The 20,346-nt window shown below is 45.5% G+C and overlaps 1 long non-coding RNA gene across 1 annotated transcript; it reads left to right on the top strand.

Moving 5' to 3' along the window:
* Window positions 1-454: 454 nt before the first annotated feature.
* On the top strand, window positions 455-19,698 carry LOC144146178 (uncharacterized). The gene is made up of 3 exons (XR_013317673.1): window positions 455-584; window positions 11,562-12,889; window positions 19,313-19,698. It is a non-coding gene; the product is annotated as an uncharacterized LOC144146178 (long non-coding RNA).
* The last annotated feature ends 648 nt before the right edge of the window (window positions 19,699-20,346 follow it).

Genomic DNA, 20,346 nt, shown 5'->3' with positions numbered 1-20,346 from the left:
TTCAGCGTTCTGCAGTTGTGATGGGAAAACGCAACCTGCGAGCGAATTTTTTATTATCTTTATTTTCGCTTAGACTTAACGTATCCCATGCTTTGCGAACTGGACGACACGTTTACTATACTGTAAGGAATGTGTTGGTGGAGAAACATAAACCCTCAATATAAAGTGACCTTGTAACATTCGTTATATCAACTTCATCTGAAAAAAGTTTGCTAAGCGGTAGAGTACACAACGAAAACCTCTCAGCTATCCTTTTTCCCTCCCAAACATTGTCACATCACAGGCTGCACCGTACACAATTTCTATTTATTCTGACACCGCGGCATCTGTCATTAAAATGTGCAGAAGAAAACAACCGAATGGAATCGAACCGCCACACCCGACCGCCGTCACAAAGTGACGTAACGAATGTGGCGACAGTTACAACAATAAAGCCCCTATTATTCCGGCTAGAAAGTTTTCAAACTGCGCCGAAGTGTCTTCCTGAAGCTTGGTTTAAGAAGAGTGATGCCACCAGGACAAGAGCATCGCCATGTACCTCCAGCAATACTGCCACTCCTACTGCTCTTGACGGTCCTTTTCAGGTTAGTTATGCGGCTTACTACATTTTCTTCGTGGATAAGACATCGTCATGCATACGGTGTACGGTGGAAAAAATAGTTTACAGTGAAACTGTGCCATTTATTGCATAAAACACACTTGTCGCAGGCAACTACTCAGAAATTTTACGTTTACTTTGCGTGTATCCTATTTTGTAGTCACATAAAATTTTAAAACTTCTTCTTTGGGGACAGAACGACACAGAGACATGAAAGACTATAAGGCACACATAAAGGTCACTTTTAATCAGCTCAATGAAAGAATAAGCTGAGTTTGTGCGCTGGCGCTACTTTTATACATGCGAATTACCCTGACAATGCCATTTGAGGTTGGATAACGCATCGTTTTCACTCAACATATTGCTCGACTCTCATGCACTTGCGAATTATCCTCCTCAGTTCTCTCTCTATGGCGGCTAACTCAGCCACAACCACTCAAATGTAAACAACTTCTCCCGCTTTGTGACCCGCACCATGGGCCTCCATTCCACTGTCGGTTGTTTGCTATGATGCTTCCGGTTGTCGGTGAACGCTACTATATGGGGCGTTTTTAATCCCTCCCTTCCAATGACTCAACTTCCCCTTTCATTACACTCCACCTCTGCTGTATGTCCCCAACTTTGCTTCTCTCTTCCATTCTTTGAAAGCCTTGTCTTATATTGTGTATAACTAAACGATTTTTTTTTCCACATCACGCACGGTCCAATTGTTTGTAACACGGCAAACTTGTCTTCGCCGACCTGTTTTATTGAAAGATTGAGAGTGCTTCTGCTGCAGCATCGAAAAATTAATTCTCACAATGTAAAGACGAAGGTCTTTGGCTTTTTGAAAATACCATGTATGCTAGAATCCGGAGCCTTCTTCGCTGCCTCTTTTATCTTCATTAACGTGCACGGAAGTGTAGAGCAAAGATGAGCACGGACAACTGAGTTAACACTTTTCTGCTTTCAAGTTGTTTGCTTCATGGCCGTTTTTGTTAATAAACCATGAACATGAATATCATACAGGCGCTCGCAAATTCTATTCGGGCGACATGAATACAGGAATGTCAGTTTCTGCTCATTGACCTGCACCATAGCAATCCACGCGTTTGCTGCCATTTCTCCACGTGCGCATAATGCCTCCCTACGTTCCCACCCCAACATAAAAAGCTAAGGAAGACACTCACAGTAAACACCAGGTGTCGCTGTTACGCCATTCATGCTCCACGGTTCAGGACAACACTTACCACGCATACATCGGCCTGCATTTACGACTCATACGTCGACTAATACTCCACTTCAGTGATGGTTGTTGTTTATGATTGCACGCGTCTCTTTGAACTTCTGAATATGAGTAGCTTTATTTTCCATCAAATAGTTATACTTGTTGCCTACGGCTTTCCTCTCCGGTTTTCTACAGGCTTCAAGACCTCCTCAAGACAACGTTTCGTCCACTAGAAATGTTTTCCCACCAGGTGCCTTTTACAGTCCTGTTCACTGCTCTTAACACCTCCTCTCTGCCTCCGCCTACAATACCATTTGCTACGTAATTACTTGACAATGACTTATGACTCTCAATAGCACCATGTGGAATCAATTCAGGTGAAGAAGCATCTTCTCGGTATTTGTTGCCCTACCGCACGGAGGGCCACGTCACAGTCACTCCTCACCAGTTCACGTAATCTATGGTAATGACCATGTAAACAAACGCCAACTGGTATGCCATGACTTTTTCGTTGATATTAAGGGCAGTTGTGACGTGTGTGCAGGGCTAGCTGATTTATTCGTAAGAATATTATTGCAAATGAGACAAAGCAAGAAGCGAGAGGGCCACTCCTGTCGCTATTCCTAGTGCTGTATATTTTGCATAAAGGACGTTGTTATCTCAATGACCAGCTCTGAGGCCATTACCCGAAAACCTCGGGTTCCTACTGACTGCGGTTATGACTGGCTTCCCTCGCGTTGTTCTGTCGACCCTTCTATGATCGTTTACTACACTTAATCAAGGTTTCTGTGCTAACCCTTTGCTGTGTCTACATGCCGCCGCACTCTCACAAGGTACTTTGTCTTCCAGCCCGCCTCGCCGTCTAAGATTGTCTTCAGTAGAACAACTAAAGCTAATTGAAAGCAACAAAACTGCGCCTTGATAATGCTCCAAGCCATGTAGAGAAAGCCGCGCTATTCCAAGCTGACAGGGGGCGCTTCGCAATAAAGGGTCGCGAAATGGAGTCAAGGAATGACATCGTCGCAAATTTATTATCAAGCTTTATGTTCTCAATTAGATTGATGTGATGGTATTCAATAAAAGACGGGACTCTGATGTCTAATTGAATATCTCAAGTTTGCATATAATGTAAATAAGACAAAGCGAACATAAATGAGCACACAGAGCACAAATTTGGTGGCTGTTAAGAACTCTGGGTTCCCTCATGGCCTTCTATCATCAGATGTCACCCTGTGTTGTTGAGTGATTGTGCGGTTTAACGCGCCGAGGGTACACCTGAGTGTCTTTAAGGTGTGTCGAAATCTCGGACACATGGGTGTTTTTGCTTTTCGCCTCCATCAGAAAAGCAGCCACCATGGCCGGGATCGAACCCGCATCCTTTTGCTCATCAGCACAACGCCTTAGCCACTCAGCCACCGCGGCGGGTCATCTTGGCTTGTTACATGGAATGACGTTTACGGGCTTAAAACGGCATTCATTTATCTTAGTCTTGTAGCATTGTCTCATTCGCTTAAATTTACGGACGGTAGTCTTTAGTGGATGGTGCCAAGAGGCCTTCTTCGGTCTGCACTAAGCACGTCAACTATAAGCGTACATCTAGGCACTCTTCTGTTTCGGAAATTACTGCAAACTGTGGCGTCACACTTTCTTTGCCTTGCACAGAGAAGGAATCAGTGACACGAGTTAAAGCTAAAATTAGTGTTTTTTCCCCGTTGCGGCATTGCATGCCATCAGATTCGCTGCCGGCAGAAGATTGCGGCACAGTTTAAATCCGAAAACACTTCTGCGGGCTCGGATAATCCTCACCCTGATTTCCTGGAAAGATCCTATTACAACTAGCCCCTTCCGTTCTCTCACAAGCGGCCTCAACTGCTTGTAGCAAACACAAACACAACTCCCAACAAACACAATGAGACTTCGTTCCCCACAGAGCTCTTCTGCAACACCGGGGAAACAATCTACGATCTTAATAACACCTGCACGTAACGCTTTTGCCTCATTTACTAGTAATGTTCTCTGTTGGCTTAATTAAGCAATGAATTTTAATTGTTTCCCGCACGGAAGCAAAAATAAGGCCGTCCTTCCTGTCAACTTTCAACTGTGCGCCAGATTTAGTTCTTTCAGTCCTGTTCGCGAAAAAATATTGTACGCAAACATTCTACGCACTAGAGACAAAAAGTGCATTTAGAACTTTCCCCCAACAAGGGAAATTAAACGGTTTAATTTTCAAGCGCCACCCCTTACTTAGCTGTCACGCTCTGCCCGCCTCTTTCGCATTCGCATCTGGTACCAGAGAAGTATTCTCGAGCTGTTCGATACGTCGCGTGAATTGTTCGTCGCCACGGCTACACTGTACATCGTTGCATACGAGGCGCACCATCTTTGTTGTTGCCGTCGTTGTAGGCACGTCTCGAGTCTCCTCTTCCTCCTCATGATCAGCTGCATCGTCCACAGCTCCCTCAACGATGTAGGCGTCAGACAGAATTCTCTAACAGGAACAACGGCGTTGTAGAGGGTAAATTTGCCGTTCACGACCACGTTCGGGGCGTAGTAGGAGCTAAGCGTTAGAATGAAGACATTATGAGGGGTCTGTAACGGATCTTCCCTGGTGTCCTGTGTCAACATTTCGAGATATCCGCAGTCCGCCGAAAAAAACATTTCGAGATAAAGAGGGGCAAATACGTGGCGCCTATAGGAGGTAAAAGCACAGTGAAACAAAAGTTCCGATATTTCGAGATATCAATTTGTTTACTGCACTGCGATTGTGCTCTCTAGCGCTTTATTGATACTGGCATTCCGTGACCTTGTCTAACCAACTTGTCGTTAGACTGAAGAGTGCATTTTCTAATTTTGCACGTCCATGCAGCCCTCTCAAAAGCCAAACCGTTTCGACCGTGCCAGAATGGCGCAGACGGGCAGACGCGTGCTTCATAACGCAAAGGAGGCAGGTGCGATTCCGACCACGGGAAGCATTTTAATTTTTCTTCACTTCACTCACTATCGTCATCTGCGTCAGGGCAAGTTGGCTTTTCTTCAGTGCTTTTTGGGTGGAGTACAGACCACATCAGTGAGAGGCTGTAAGCTTTGCTTTAAAAAGCATAATAATCTCAGTTGCCCGCAAATAGGTACTCCGTAGAAGTGCCCTGTTGGTCACTTTGAGAATGGCATTTATCTTAAGTTTTATCCGAATCACTCGTCAGAGAGAATTCAGAATTACGGAATCTCCATTAATGTCTGCGTGGATGTCCCGGCAAATTATAAAAGGAACTGGCACTAAGTGTGGCAGTTTAAATGTAGTTAGCCATTTGATCAACCCTAGAACTTCAGCCGCGTGACGATGTTTACAGCGAAGCTGTTAACGCGACTATAAACATTCGAAAGCGCAATAAGCACGCTTTGTGATACCACCGGAGAAAAAAATGATGCACCGACGTTATCTCCGAGTTCAGGTTAATTAGGCGTTTCAGGAGGAGCTGTAGTGTTAGTTCTTTCGCCCTAGTTAAAATAATTACGCGAAGCGCGGGTATACCTGATCACCAAGAGAGAGAGAGAGAGAGAAAGAGATGAAACATATATAGAGCTGCAAATGTACGAGTGGATCCTTAGTTCAAGACGCCATGTGTTGACCGCGCCGTCGTAGTCCGGGTTAAAAGGAGTACTTTGTCCTCCAGGCGACCGCTAGACAACAGTCTTTCCCACTGCTCAAGGGAAAGGACACTTGGAAGGGGTGGTAGGTGGGCGTTTTCCTTGCAGTCCACAATGATATGGCGGAGCGTAAATAATGATTGCAGAATTTGCATTGGGCTGCGTGCTGTGTCGGGAACAATAAATGCAGTCTTACGGTGTGTACGAAAGTGCGTGTGTGAATTTGTCGCAGCGTAATTTCATCACTTTTGCTTAGGAATGTGTGAGGGCTTGGGAGAGTATTACAGGACTACCTGAACAGACTCACCACGGGAGAGAGTGTTCATTAGAATGGAATGTGAGGCACGTTATGCGTGATGTTCTGCCAAAGTTTGAAGCCCGTGTGTATACAGCGGGTCTGAAATGAGTTGCTAACAGAAGAACATCAACGCGCTAGAGGCATGTTTTCTGGAATCCTTGAACAGATAATTAATTGCACAGGGCTACATCATACAGGGCAGCATCATACCGTTCTTTCTTCCGCAATTGTAAAAAATTGTTTTTCCTGCGAAGTTTTCTGCCCTATTACGAAAGCTGCCATGTGCAGTGGAGTGTTTGTTACCAGCATTAGCGCTTCGTTCAGTGGCCTGCTCCCAAATTTCGCCGTTTCACTGAACTAAACTCCGCTCACCTGGAAGTTTTCAGCTGATTTTACAACTTCGAATAAACGAGGGATTACTGCACTTTATGTTTATGTTAAAGTGGAGTGATATCGGTCTGCTTGCTTCTGGGTTGGTTTGTTTGGCGTTGAGTTTGATTTTTGAAAGCTTCGCGTTGCCCCATTGTTGTCTTTTAGAAAAAGTAGCTGATTTTCGTAATTTACCTACCAAATCCAAATGATCTATCCAATCCACAGCCGTCTTGTAAAATCAATTTTACTCTAGGACACCATTGAAGATAGAAACGTAAGAATCGTCCAGATAAATGGTAGCGAACGCTGTCATTAGATGTGCATAAATTATTTAAGGGGTCATCCATCAGATTCCTCCAACAACACGACAGCGGAACACGTGATCGCGCCCTTACATGACTCGAGCGAAGAGCATCTGTTGGCGGTAGGGCGTGGCACAGTTCCAACACCATTCGAGCACATTCGAGCACACACATCGAGAGAAGGTGGTGGTTGTGGTTTTGTGACGCAAAACTCTCGACTAGTAGATACAATCGGACGAATGCGACTCGCGTCATGTCGTTGTATGAACACCACGGCTAGTGTTTACCCGAATGCGTTGTTACATCTGCCGGGCATGGAGGCGCAAAAGCATAAACCCGCTTCGTGGCCGCCGATTGTGCCGCCAAGTGTTCAAATTCAAACTTTGACATAATGCTCCTCCATCTGGAGGAGCCAAACGTTTCCTTCCGTCGAGGAGTCAGTAGAGTGGCGCTGCGCTTATAATGTCATCGTTCGTCTACGAGGAATATGTACGCTGCCGCGGAGCCGGAGCTAGCCCGCTGAACGAGAACACGTGATGGTGGCGGTGGTCTGTCGGCCGCAGCTATCTTTGCTCCTGCGTGTACACGGAGTCAGCCAGGTAACAACGAAGTCAAGAAGGTGGCGACGTTGGCTAGGCGTGCGGAAGCGATAAGGTAGAAGAAAGCTGGTCGAGAAACAATGTAAAAGGAAACTTTGTGGAGTGAAGAGCACTGTAAAATACTATTGTAGAATGTAGGGATTGCGTGTTGGAACGAACAATGAGCACAAAGCTCTACTTTGGGCATATAAAAGAGAGTTGTGTTATGAGAAATTGACATCGACATCGAGTTATCATACGCAAACTAACGGCCTTACGGAACGCTGTCACCGCACTCTAACATCATACGGAGCTGGTAGGCAAATTTACTCAACCAGGGTTGCAATGAGAAAAGCAGGGTTGTCATGTCATGGGAAGTAGGTCACCATGTGAGTACAGCGCATATGCGGAACTCATAAGAGGATGCGAAAGGGCTCCGCTGACGCGATCATGTTGCACTCCTTAAAGCGGAGCCTAAGTGGCCTTCATGCTTTTCCGAGTGTTTTCCTCTTCTTTGGCTTCACCCCAATTCTCTGTAACCTGCCTAAAGACGGATTATCGATCGCATGAGCGTTCTATTGCTTCGCACTAAAAATGTGGAGGCCATGCTGACCTTCAATACTGGATGGCCAGCGAAGCTGTTGATGCGATGACATCCACCTAAAGCACAGCCTTACGGCTGCATAGGATAGGTATACAGCGTTCGTAGAAACTTCGCAGTTGAAGAAAAAAGTCTAAACGCACCATCGTCTAACGAGAAAGATGGTCCAAACGCGAAGCTGTATTCCACCGCAAATAGGGTCGAATTAAAGTCCAATGTCGTGAGGAATTCGTTCATTGTCGTCTGAGTTTGGACCTTGGTCGCTGGCGGTTTAAACTTTGATCGTTGCGCTTCAGCCGTTTTTCACTTCACCCACAACCATCTATATTGCCCCCTTATCAAGCAATGTGGTTCAACCGTGTTTCGCTCCACTTACGATATCATCATCATCGTCCCCCTTTGTCTAACGACAGAGATGGTTCAGAAATTTTTTTTAATTCACCTACGATTATCATCATCATCATCATGAAAGAAAGATGGTTTTCCTGTAGTGCGTGTTGGAGCGAACGGTCGTCATCAGTGAAGCAAAGAAAGCTTCGCTTTAAAATTTCCCTGGTCCACCCAAGACGCGGTCCTTGATGTCTAGGCGCGAAGCATCCAACGGGGAGGCGAACAAGTCAATGGCAATGGTAACCTTGGCACGAGGGAAGTAGACCAACACATGGTCATATAGACCGACAAGACGGGTTAGCGGCTCTTCGCAAGGGACTGCAAACCAGCCACCATACCTACAGTAAGAAAGTGGAGGAAAAGCTCCCCTGAAGCAGGTTTTTGGAGTCGCGATATTGGTGACCTAAGAATTGACGTAGTCGTCATAGCAGTTGCGAATGCTATTGTAGACAAATTTCTCGGATCTAAAGCGTTGTTCAAGCGGGTTGCTAACTGACTAAGAAATGCGCTCACGGTTCACTTCCTTGAGGCCATAATCTGGTACAACCGCGGCAGTAAGGCGCTTATGACGTCCAGCCCATCAACGACCTCAGCTGCGAAGGATGTAACGATGCTCTGGTGTTTCGTCAGTATGGTGGTCCCATGATGACTTGGTGTTCCCATGACGTCCAGCCCATGACGTCCAGTATGGTGGTCCCATGACGTCCAGTCCATCAACGACCTCAGCTGCGAAGGATGTAACGATGCTCTGGTGTTTCGTCAGTATGGTGGTCCCATGATGACTTGGTGTTCCCATGACGTCCAGCCCATGACGTCCAGTATGGTGGTCCCATGACGTCCAGTCCATCAACGACCTCAGCTGCGAAGGATGTAACGATGCTCTGGTGTTTCGTCAGTATGGTGGTCCCATGACTTGCGTGGCGTGGACCATGCGGGTGATTAGTTAGTTTTCGGTGGTTCTCGTATTAGTTGACATAAAAAAACAAAGATAACGTGGCGGCCCACGCGATAGTAGATGCTATACCATGGTTCCAAAGCTTAACTGTAAGCATGCCAGCAGGAAAGATTGCTGTTTCCCTAATTTCGTTACGCACCATGAAGAAAGTTCCTAAACGGTTATAAGCGCTGGTACCTAAACAACGTCGGGCGACTTCGTTCAAGGTACTTAAATAATTTAGCACGTGCTGATCCGCATGCTGCAACTTGTGCGTCGCTCGAAAAGAATCGGTGAGTGCGCCTGTTGCAATAAATGATACTGAAAAAACGCAAATCTTGCACAGAATCACTGGTGAACGAGAAAATTTGTTGACTAGCGAAACTGTATTGGGGACACGACGGTTCGACCGTGCGACTGCATATACATCACATTTCGCCCGAATATTTTTCGCCGCAGCGTCGTCACCGTCTCGAAGCCATCTCTTGCGCTTGGCGTCACGGGTTTCCTCTTCCTCCCGCACCGCCGGATTGGAGCGACGTTGACGCTTGCGCTCGGCATCGCAGCCCGGGGCCTCCAAACCGATGGCAAAGGTTACATTCGGGGGCACGGGCGCGCTCTCATTCTCTCACCGCCACTTCGGCAACGTGTGGCGACGGTCGCATTCCCGCCGCTGCTCCACTGCGAGAGTGTCCTCTTTCCCTTCGTGGCTTCCTCCTTCCCCTGATTAGTGGGAGATTTGTTGACCAGCAGCCACCTAGAAGGCCAAGCCCCCCTTGTAATTCGGCCCATGTGGTTGCGGAACACACAAGTCTTCTTGAAATAAGAATCCACACGTACGTACGTCTTTACAGCTCAAATAAACGTTCTCTCTCTCTCTCTCTCTCTCTCTCTCTCTCTCTCTCTCTCTCTCTCTCTCTCTCTCTCTCTCTCTCTCTCTCTCTCGACAAGTACGTCAAAAACTCTTGGCCGTGGTGCGCTTCACCGCGAGATACCACGACGTTTTATTTTCCTTTGTTGCGGGGCGCTACTCGCACTGCGTTTCATTCCTGCATGCCCACTCCTCGGGTAGGAGGGTTTTCTGCTCACTAACACTCCAACGGTTCCCCTATACATAGACAGTTTCGCTGTAATAATACACAGCGCCGCCTAATGCATGCTTTCCCGTTTTTCTCAGAATTCCTAGGAGCTGATCTGCAGTAGCAAGATTTTTTAGCTCTGAACAACATGCGGGGTTTTTTCAACTTACTGCAGCTATTTGAAACGGCTCACAGTGCTGTGAGGTTATTCCCAACACTTTTCAAGCAGCGTTCAGCAAATTTGTGGTCCACATCCGTAAACTAAGTGAAAAGTCTTTTCGCAACACTGTCGACAGTATTAGCTGCGGAAATAGAGCCTTCGATAAAGTACTAAACCCGCCCATCCCACCCATACATTAATGCACCCCCAAATAACGAACATACCAATACCAAATTTTCCCAATTTTTGATATACCCTGTGCTTACACTTCTTTTATTGGCATGCCCTTCTAAAACGTCATGCTCAGGGGAGTTGAATAACATTTATAATTGTAGATATTAGAATTATCTTCCAAATTTATTAGCAATAATGCTTCGGTTCGTGATATTTTCACAATGAGGATGCTTAAAGGGACAGAAAACCGATTTTTGCCGCGTATATGTTCTCTAGCTCATATGAAAGCCAGCGTTTTATATAGCCCGGTAACCACAAGCAATTTCTAAACAAACTGGCGGAAATAATTTTAATTTGGCAGCAAACTTCCTGAAATCGGAAGGGTGGCGGTTCGTAGTGTCGAAACTTGACACTACAATATGTGTCCCTGTCACGTGACCTGCAAACATAGCAGCTACTGTAACTGCTGAAACGTTTATTTACGTATTGAAAACCTTTCAGCGCAAGTATTTGTGCAAGGTTAAATTGTATATGCATTTTTAAACATTATTTTGAAAATTTTTAAGGCACGCCGCCCACCGCCGCTGGGTTGCTCCCAATGTGGCTAACTGAGCCACCATGCGCGGAATCAATGGCAGCGTTCAGTAAACAGACCTAGCGAAGGAGCTTTGACGGTTCTGTCTGAGTCAGGGGCGTTTGTTCTGCCAAAATATTTGATTTCAGTCTCCAAATACGCCAACGGCAGCTTAAACAAAAAAAAAAACGTCGCGCCCGGGGAGTATCGAACTTCCCACCCCCACGTGAAGCCAGATTCTACCTATCGTCCGTCCCAACAGATGGCGCATTCGTGCAAAATTGACCCTTGCATTAAAAAAAAACACATAAAGGAACAGGGAAGCCTGCGATTCAAACTTTTTTAGCTGGGAACAAGTTTTTAAATGTCGTTTTTTTATTTCGCATGCAGACAAAAGTATGTTGGCGAGCTACTCTATGTCATGGTTGCCAGCATTAGTTTTGGGAGGGACACATACGACTCGTAGATCAAAAAATTCGATTTAAAAAGTTCTAGAGCGTTATCAGCAAAACCGCTTCTCGTCAAGGTGCTTTAAGTGATGCTCTTTCATTTGGGATAGAGAATATATACTCGACAAAAATCGGTTGTCTGTCCCTTTAACTCATAGAATTTCACTTTTTGTAACTTTATTTATGTTCATTTTTTTCAGCAACGTGAAGCAAGGTTTAGGCAACGAAGCTTTGGAAAAGGCCAGGGTACACCCAGCGTCAAAACTAATTGATAAGGAAGACTCGAAGCCCAGCGCTTTGATTGAAGTGAGGGATGGAGACAATGACATCAGCGCCACTCTATCAGAGGACGCTCACCTTAGTCCAATCGAAAGGAGCGACAAGTCCTCGGAAGGTAATAGCGGCCCAGGTAGCGGAGCCGGAAACAACTCGGCACAAAATTCAGGTGTCAACAACTTTGGAACATTTTTACAGTTGCTAGCCAAACTCGTTGTCCGATTGCTGAAGTCACAATCCCACAATCGTGACCAAGGAGACCAGCAGAAGTCTGAGTTATCAACCTTGAAGCCAGGTGAGAGCAATCGTGACGAGAACGTACCTTCACGTAACGGTGATAACGAAGCAAAAGCGCCTGGAGGAACTCCTGCCACAGAAACTGGAGTTAGCAAAGCAGCCGAAGCTCAACGTGAAGAAAACGGGGCACCTGGCTCATGTGGCGATGAAGTGGGGTCCCAAACAACACAAAAAACTCCCCCTGAAAATAATAAAAGCGGACAAGAAGGTGGCGTAGCAGCCGGCGATATGAATGGGCCCACTAATAAATTGTCTGAAGAAAAGCAGCCAGATAACAACCAACCACTCGGCGTCAATCCTGGCGAACCTAAAGACACCAACGAGGTTCAGAGTGCACCAGAAAAGAATAGTGATCGTAACGGCGGAGGCGATCTGGGGATTAGAGAGGCTGCTCCCACTGCAATGACTCGCCGAAAACGCAAAAGCGTTGGCGAAATCACCGTCGTAAATTTTATCAGCTGGAAGCTCAACAAAGCAGCGGGAGTTAAGGCAATCGGTATAAGACGTAACTCAATTCGAAGGAAGCTTACAATAATATATGCTAATCGAATAAAAATAGCTTTCAGTTCCGGCACGCGCTCTTCTGCGCAAAACAGAAACCGTGTTCTGCCATTCCGCAGCTCATACCAGATTTACCGCGGAGTGATCTCTAATGGCCGTGTTCTAAAATTCGAGGAATTACGCCCGACGGCGTATCGCGGCTTTCGAACGGTTGGGATTTTGAACGTGGGGTTAGCGGTTGCGCTTTACTGCCAGAGGCAATACTCAGGGACGATTCATGAATCCTTGCGGCTCCAATGTCGCGTATGGAAACGTAAATACCGGAAACTTTTCTATGAGTATGAGAAACTGAGAGCGCTCCCACGCTACACCCGGGGAAGTTACGAACCAAGAGGAAGCCTCTATTCGAATAAAGAGCCACATCACGCAGAAGATGAAAACGCCCCTTCGGCTGGTGAGTGAATTTTGTGAACTTGAAAGCAGCGCCTATGTGGTGGTGTAACGTACGTACCCGCGGATACAATTAAAATAGGACATTGCCTGCACCACTTCTATAAATCTTTAATAATCTTTATATAACCAAGAGCATAGAACGCCTGGGGAGTATATTTACTTCGAGTTGCTAACGATGCGATCTTTGACAGCATCTATTTGGTTATTAACATGGCCATGAAGAAGGGTGCAAGTTTGGTTCATTAACATACTGCTTTGTCCCTATAACAATGACACCAGTTTTATCGCGAACTATAAAAATAAAAGAGATAGTAAAGAAAACAAATTACACAATGGTGTCACCACAGTTACTTTCAGGCGCGGCCTCCATTACGTAACAAAATCTTGTTTGTGCGATCCGCGGGCGCCGACCTAAGCACACCGCCGGAACCATGAATGGGTAATTGTGGTATGGCCTCTCTAGTTACGCTTGTTCACATCAGTTTAGCGCTAACGTGTAGTTAGTAACCTGATAACTCTGATTTTGATGCTCGCCTGTATTGCATTTCTGCTACCCATATTGCGTCACTGTACAGCGAAATTTGAGGTTTTTACTATTTCTGGCGTTTTCCAGTTTAAAAGATGCATTTCGTGGCTGGAATAGAGCTTATTGGGTCACCAAAGCCTAGTTCTTTCAAACTAGACCAGGCTGTATTTGGTCTTCATTGCCTCTATAAAGACAATGGCCCTTATGGGGCTTTTTAAATGCAAAAAATGTGTCTCTCTCTGTCCGTCCGTTCTTCCTTCCGCCCGTCTGCCTGTCTGTGTAACACCTGAATCGGCGAGGAGTGTCACCGATAGGTGTTCTCGCTAATGAGCAATTAACTCACTCGCAATTGATGAATCACTGGTTGCACAGCGGAGATCACCCAGAGAAGCAAGCGTCGGACACCTTGAGGCTGAGGCACATGACCCACGTGTAGGCCGCCAACCTGACACCCCTGGCCCGAAATTTACCAGTGACCCGTCCGTGACGCACTAGTCTCTTAATGATGGGTTGCCCGTGGATCCCCGGTCCGTCAGGTAGTGGGTGGATCACACGAACCAAGGGATAAAAAGGAGCTTAAAAGGCGATCTAGAAATAACAGAGAGACGGTGGAAGAGGTTGTAAGAGGGGGGGGGGGAGAAGCACTTGAGGGGAAGAGATAGAAGGTAGGTGAAAGAACAGAAGATAGGTGAAGGAAGCCGAGAGGGAAAGATAGGAGAAGGACGTCGAGATGGGAAGATGAGGACAGTAGAAGATAGAAAGGTGCGCCACAACGCGATATACACCGAAAGAGGCGCAGCGCTTGAAGGCATAAAAATATAACAAAACCAACCTACTGTCGTTCCTTCTGTTGCTTCCACACTGCTAAGCCACGTTCCACGAAAATGTAGGTATTGAAGCCTTCCCAAGCCCCTCTAGCCCCGCCGAGCACGCTACATACTGGGTGTTCAAAATTAGGTTTTATGGTTTTCTTAATATTATATACTGGGAGTTACGCGAATATCACCTGGTCAAATGAGTTAGGTGTCCAAGGGGGGGCACAAAATGAGATAATAATTATCGCTGTCAGCGGCCCAATTAACTATGAATGATTAACTTTTGTTGACTGCCGTCATTGGGTATGTTTGTACTGAAAAGAGGCAGTTAGGACCGGCGCCCAGCTCCTCTCTTATGTGACGCGGCTGTTGCGGCTGTTGCGCTGTCACAGCTTGATTTCTCCAGCCGAGAGGGGAAAGGGAACAGTTGTCAGCTTTGCCAATGCCTCGCTCCGTTGTCAGACTAAACGCCGCACGAAACAGCCGTATCTCATCAGGGAGGAGGTTTGGGCCGATCCCAACTCCATTGCACGCGTAATGAAGCGAACGACAATCACAATATGGAGTCGCAAATCTCGGAGCGCAGACATGATAGAAGAATATTTCTAACTGATACTGTGGGAAAATATGACTGCCTCTATCTTGTCAATACAAACATGTCTGCTCTCTACCGTCAACAAAACGTTAATTATTCAATTTTGATTAATTGGGCTGCTGACAATGATAATTATCCTCACACTTTGCCTCCCTCTGGCCACATAACTTTTTTACACATGGTCTTCGCGTGCCTCCAAATGCCTAATTTTAACAACCACATAAAGCTTATCTTTTTGAACGTTCAGTAGAGGGTACAGTCAAACCCGTTTATAGCGAACTGCAATATGCACCGTGATTAGTTCGATATATCCAATAGTTCGATATAGCCGAACCCGCCTATAACGAGCTTATTGTTACGAGTTCACTTTCGTTTTGGCGGCTTCAACTAGCATAGCATTCTCTACACGAAACATTCTTTGCACCAGTTCGAGTCCGCGTCCTCAAAAATCTAAGAAGCATTGGCGGAGCACATCGACTGCCGAAAGCGCTTCATTATAAGCGTCGGACGGATTTCACTCGCGACATCATCGGACACGCTGGCGAGCTGTTCCCACAGTTCACTGATGCTGCTGTCTTGGTCCGTACTCGCTGACAGGGCGGGTTCCGTCGTGAGTCCCGCGCGTAGGAAACAGTTACGGAAAGTATTGCGTGGCACGTCGCTCAGTGCGAGGCGCAATGTCTCAGTCGCGGCTCTTCCTTCGTGGTCGCGGCCAATCCACATTTCAATTGCCGCTCCAAAATCATGCATTTCGGCGGCCATTCTAGGCGCCCAGAGTTCGATGTATCGGATGTGAACTTCGTTATAAGGAATATGTTTCCCATGTATTTCCGTAACTGAAATATTTTTGTTCGATATATACCATAATTCGCTCTATCCGGGTTCGTTATAGCCGGGTTTGACTGTACTGGCGTTGCTCTCTCACTGCGGTGAACCAAGGTTACATTTAGACATCCCCCGTATCTGCTCCTTTCATTGCAAATTTCAACAAAATACGATAGTTTTTTGTCCACATTTCCAAAGTAAATGCCTCCCTTTGCTTTCCCGCTAACCTCCCATGCGGCTCCTCTTCCGTTGCGCTCCTCCCAAGGTGAACACGCTAGAGGTTGGCTCAAGTCAATTTATATTCACCGCGTTCCACCGCAAGAGGCCGGGTGCCTCGATGCCACCGCTCCCGTACGGCGGAGACGCGCTTGAATTGATGCACCCTACTTCAACGTTTATAGAAACACGTTGTCGTTCTCCACGTGCGTTCCAAGCGGAACGTGGAACCTATCTAGTGGAACCTTTCGTAACTGTTTCCGTTTGATTTCTTAAAATAACGCTAGGAGCTGATGTCGCGCGGACAACAGCAGGCGGTGGAGTGACCTCTTTTTCTGAATTGGATGTAGCATTTGCTATCGCAAAAATCAAGCATCAGTACTTTTTTGATAACAGAACCCTGCAAATCTCCCATGTATATTGATTTTCTGCCTCATATTTGCGTAATGTATTGTTCTTGTTCAAAAATGCTCACACGTATGAATAGTGCCAGCGAACTTAAACGTTTAGATTTGTAGATTTGGCTGTGGGTATATAAACCTATTGTGCAGCTTCTATTTCAATTTGGCCGGCTGGCCGAGTCGCACACGAACATACTGACAGACCAAAATTTCTCCGTTTAAGTAGCCCAAGAAAGACTATCGTCTTTAAGACAAACTGTTGCCACTCACAGCTCAAGTTGTACTCACTGAGAATTCTTCTCCCTCTTCACCATATTTCAAGCTCCGCGCATTACCAGCGCTTAAAGGTAGACGCTGCACCATACCTCAGTTCCATGCTCAAACCACACAGGAAGCGTATTTGCGATGCGGGCTGACGGTGTGACGAAGTGGGTGCCTGCAGAGTGAGTCCAGCCGCTACGGCATTGGCGTAGTAGGACAAAAGCGTTGATCTGCCTTCTATAAAAACGTTTGACGGTGCGCCGTATACGTAAGGACCTTCGCTGGCAGCTTCATCGGATATAATTTTGTCTAATTTGTAAGATCTGATCGTGCTGGCCCTTGACGAGTGACGCGATGCCTCTCCTGTGCCGACATTGTATGAATTTCATTATTCTCCCGCACCAGCTGAGTTCTGTCGTTAGACACCTTTTCAATAATTTGTGAATGGCTCCGCAAATTCAAAAATTAACATCCGTCACCGCCCGTGATTAGCGCTAATGTACTGATGCGTAGCCTTAAAACTGTAAATTCCCCTTTTAGGTGTTTAGAATTTGGTTTTAAGTCACCGTGGACCGCACCAGGGCTTATTACAGTAGTAATATAGAACATAATATGCCTGAGTCATTTAATGGTACGCAGCATGGAAGAAATGTACATGTCTACATAAGATGGGTTCAATATTCTCAAGTCATCTGCTTATGCCCGGTTAGAAAAATGGCGGTCTTTAATGCATACTTAGGTATGCATAACTTTTGTACTCTTATGGAACCAAAATCTAGCAAATTGAAATTGAGTTGTTCAGCAATTCAAAAAATTAGTTGTTGAAACGCCCAGTACTTCTGCCAGCCCTTACTCAATGAATGACCTTTAGGCTGTTCGAATACCCAAGCTGGTATGCGGGTTCCCACGGCAGAGGCTCAATAAGAGGGCCAAAGAGAACTAGCAAAGCAATCATGAAAATTACAGCTCTGAATTTAACACTACGAACAGAGAAGAAAAGCTGTTCCGTGGGAGCCAAATGCAGGCGCGGAGCATCGCACTGATGGGTCAAATGTGGTACCAAGGAATTTCTTACCACATCGCCCAGACGTAAAATACCCGGTCTGCTTCTACATTTTATGCATACACTAATATGCTCCGACGGATGGAATCTCTTTCCACGCACTTATAACGGGGTTAAATGATCCGGGAGCATCTTTGGCATTCTTGCGGATTGCCAAGATCATCCTCTCAATATGGGCGAAAATATCACAATTCTGCGTTCGTCAGCGCAGAACAAAATGCTGCGTGGGGGAGGAGTGTTAGAAGGCTAGTAAGGCCTTCATTAAACAGCTTTATGCATAAGCCACCACCTTTTTAAACCGCTTGCGTAATTGTAAATTTTGTCGTTTTGCAATCACTGGGGACCATGCAAACAGAACTAACCTGTAGGTACTCCTACTACCACTTAAACATGTGTCGTCCCTTCCCAATACACGTCACGCCTCATTTAAAATCTTCATATAATTAGATTTCATATATTCTTCATATAACCGATGCTGGTAAACGTTGTCTTGGTGTCAAAAAAGATACCTACAGCAATAATACCAGCTCTCTTGTGTGAGTTGGTCGGCCACAAAAGAAAGTATGTTGCCTATACATCTTCGTCATTTCAAGAATCAATATATTTTTGGTGAATATGCATTTTGGTTCTCGTAGTTCCACTCAAACCTTTCCAGCACCGTCATTTGTATTATCATACCAAAACAAGTTCGAATTCAACATCTTGTGCGAGTGTAGCATAATTAATATAACAAAAGTTTCATGCGAGATCAAACGTAACCCGCAATTACTCATCACTACACGATGAAAGAACGCCGGACTGAGCATGCAGTAAACCTTTATTTCCAAACAGCTTTGATCAATAATCAAGTCCCCCTTTCTGAAGATAGCCCCGCCGGAAGGGTATTCAAGGACACCTAAATTCGCCAGAATTGCTACCAGAAATTATCTCGAACCTATTAAAAGCCGAGGCAGTCAGTACTTCAACACACAAAAGTCCTCGATATAAATCCACTTAAATTTCGCTTAATATATTGTTTATGGCAAGAAACAACGCACCTTGCGCTCTTTTGTTCGTCAGCCAGCGGCGATAACAGATTCCGTGCCAACGTCCCATTTACAAAACAGTGCATTGTTTACGACACGCCGAGACCATAAATCCCGTTCGCTTAAATGCTGTATTAAGATGAAAAACCATAATGTTCACCAGTCCCCAAATAGTGAAGTGATCTTCGCGTATTCAAGAACCTATTTTCAACATTCCCAGTGCTCGAACGAAAATTCCGTAACATGATTCGCTAGGTTTGTTTTTTAGATAAATCGCTTTCCCCACAATCAAATCCGGGTATGCCGAGAACGTTTACTTTTCCTCGGCACTGCACTTATTACACTAGCACTTATTACACTGCACTTATTACACTAATTGTCTCTAAATCCTGCAGCTTGTTTCTAAACAATGTGTATGCATATAACAGTTCCCCCTAGTTGAATTTGATGTAATCAACATTGTTCGCGTTCGCATCAGCAAAAAGTTTAAACCGTAGTTCTTCTGATATATGTCCACATCTCTTTCATTGCCAGGCTTTAAAACCACAAACACGTAACACATTCGCCCGGCGCCGATTATGCTATTCTGTTATGAACACATTCACATGTGATAACCCTGCACGGGTTGCATTGGAGACTTGTTGTTTGAACTAACACCTTTAAACCCTCATTGTGCCTACTTTTCTTTCCCAAACAGTCCAACAACAGCCATCAGCAGTTGAGCAACGCAAGCTTCCCTCTCAGAGTGATGGAATCGAGAAGCCGACTTTGTAGAACAGTGACCATATAGAGACTGCTTATTCCTCTGATGACTTGGCTGAACAAGCCTACTGGATTTCCACGGCGTTTTATGACAAAAAAATAGGATGCACATTTAGCAATGTCACAAAGTTCGTATTGTAACAGTGTTGGTTTCAAGCCTATAAAGAAACTTTGTGAACTATGTGTCATTAATTCTCCAGGTTGTAGAGCAACTATACTGCCTTTGTAATACCAAATTTAGACATAAATGGCTTGTATTGTCACCTTAATTTTCTACTACAGAAGGGCTGCGGAGATTTCAATTGCCTAGAATACACAAAATTGCCATAATAAATTTTGTAGAAAATTAAAATAGTCATTCAAAACAACTTTTGTTTCCTGATCATTTGCATGCTTGTATGGATTGCTTTGCAAACTCAGCGGGCTTTTCTTTATTTTTTACGAGGCCACACTACACGAACTATAGGAAGAAGTCTGAGACACATGAGTACATCTTATGTATTGTGAATCAAGATTATGAATGTCCAATTCAACGATTCACGCAGTTTCCTTCCCCTCGCGTTGTCGAAGGGCATCGTTACCTTGCTGCTTGCAGCGCTTTGTATCGCGATCTGCCCTAACCCTTCCCAGTGGCTTCTACCTGTCCACTACGCGCCGCTGCTTGCTCTCTCGCAAGTGTAATGAGAGAGTTGACAGCAATGGTAAATTCCTAATTGCTCGTTTGGCTCCGTTTCTTTACTTCCTTCATTCCCAATGTACTGCATGCCCTGCACGGTCTTCTTCGCACCTGCTGAGCTTAAACTAACGTTCTGAAAAGCTTCGCGCAGTGAAACACTTCTAAAAACGTTATTTCCCGGCTTCCGATGTACACGCCAGCTTTCACACTCAATGGGCCATAAATGCTTTGGTAAGTGAAACCAAATTTTGCTGTATTGTGACGGCGCTTTGGAGCCATCACTATACAGCTTG

The sequence above is a fragment of the Haemaphysalis longicornis genome, unplaced genomic scaffold (assembly GCF_048455015.1).
Source record: "Haemaphysalis longicornis isolate Haplotype H1 unplaced genomic scaffold, Haemaphysalis longicornis Haplotype H1 scaffold_7, whole genome shotgun sequence".
Taxonomy (NCBI): domain Eukaryota; kingdom Metazoa; phylum Arthropoda; class Arachnida; order Ixodida; family Ixodidae; genus Haemaphysalis; species Haemaphysalis longicornis.
This window is presented reverse-complemented; position numbering and strand designations above follow the sequence as displayed.